Raw genomic sequence first — 1,904 nt, 5'->3', positions numbered from 1 at the left:
ACAGAGTATTCAGTGTTCTCCTATCCTGTTCTCTAAATATATGTCATGAACAGTTGCCACTAAATTCATTTACCCATTTTCAGGGGTTAAGTGTTCAGACATATATTACTACTTGAAAGTAGATGAGTTATGTCTTAGCATTGGCGTGAATAGCAAACAAAAGTGCTATATGGAAGTTTGTTAATTGATATTTAAATATTTGATAAAGGTGTAGAGTTAAAGTATCTGATCCTAGATATTTTTGTTTGATTTCAACACATTTTCACTATAGAACTCAGGCTACATTTTAAATCACAATAGTCCTTCCTCAGTCAGCTGAGTGGAGACTTAATTTTCAAAATCTCTTAATTGCAAATTCAATTACTGTAATTACTCAATTACTATAAAAGCTACGAGAACCATTTTATTTTCATTGAGATTAAGTATTAAATAATTTTCAATGAATTGGTTCATATATATTATATTATTTAATTTAAAAATTTAAAGTCATTCATATTTTTATTTATGCTCATTTTGTAGTTGCTGAATATGTAGTAAGGTCTCTTGCTTTATTGTTGTTACTAGTCTTAATTTTTGTTAATTTTTCTTTGTTTTTGTTTTTTAGACATACTAGATTTTTATAAATTATATTACATTATGAAGAATTAAATTGTATTTTCCTTGATTTCTCCATTATTTTTATTTTAAAATATGATTAGTTTCTGTCTTTATTTTTATTAATTTTTATCATGCAGTTCTTTCCATATGCTTTATATTTTATCCAACATCAACACCTTAGTTTAATATGGCAAAATAATATACTATTATTTCAATTTCTTAAAATTTTAATCAAGGTATAAAATAGGTTAGTGAATATTTGGGAAGCAATTCAAACAATATTTATTCTGCAGTTATTGTAGTGATATGTAGTTGTTAGTTAAATCTTATTAAGTGATACATATTGGATTTAATATTGTTGTTAATCATCTGTTCAATAGTTGTATTACTGATAATGAAAATTAAAATTATAAAGGTTTATAATTCCCTTTGTATCATTTTAGTTTATGTATCATATATTTTGAAACTCCTGTATTATTTGGTTCATACAAGCTAAGGACGGTTTGGCCTTTTTGATGGATTATTTCCTCTACTATTATATTATGTGTCTCTTTGCTACAAGTTAATTTCTTATGAAATCTACTTGATATGATTTTATGTACAGAAAACTACTCTTACATGGTTGTGTAATATGCATAATATTGTGTGATGAATTTTTTTATTCTCTACTTTTACTATATCAGTGTCCTTTAGAAGTGAATTTATTTTATAAAGTAGTTAACCAGTTTTTGTTTTTAATTTTAATGTGTGAATACCTTTCCTTTGGTATGCACAGTGCATTTAAAGTAAATTGATTATAGGTTATCAATTAAATTAGAAATTTTATTTTTAATAAATGAAATAAAATTATAAAGAAAATAGCTATATTTTCGTTTCATTATCTTTTCCTGACTTTTACAGATTCTCTGAACAGAACAATTTAAAAATCTGACTGAGAAGCTCTTGTTTCAGAAAGATACTTTGTTATACTCTCAATGTTCCTGAATTTTCTTTAGCTTTTTGCCTAGGAATGAGGCTCCATTAGCGATACCTCTCCTGGGCATATATCCAGAAGATGTTCCAACTGGCAATAAGAACACATGCTCCACTATGTTCATAGCAGCCTTATTTAAAATAGCCAGAAGCTGGAAAGAACTGTGATGTCCCTCAAAAGAGGAATGGATAGAGAAACTGTGGTACATTTACACAATGGAATACTACTCAGCTATTAAAAACAATGAATTTATGAAATTCCTCGGAAAAAGGATGGATCTGGAGGGTATCATCCTGAGTGAGGTAACCCAATCACAAAAGAACTCACATAATAT

The sequence above is a fragment of the Mus pahari genome, chromosome X, assembly GCF_900095145.1.
Source record: "Mus pahari chromosome X, PAHARI_EIJ_v1.1, whole genome shotgun sequence".
NCBI lineage: Eukaryota > Metazoa > Chordata > Mammalia > Rodentia > Muridae > Mus > Mus pahari.
Note: the sequence above shows the minus strand (reverse complement) of the source record.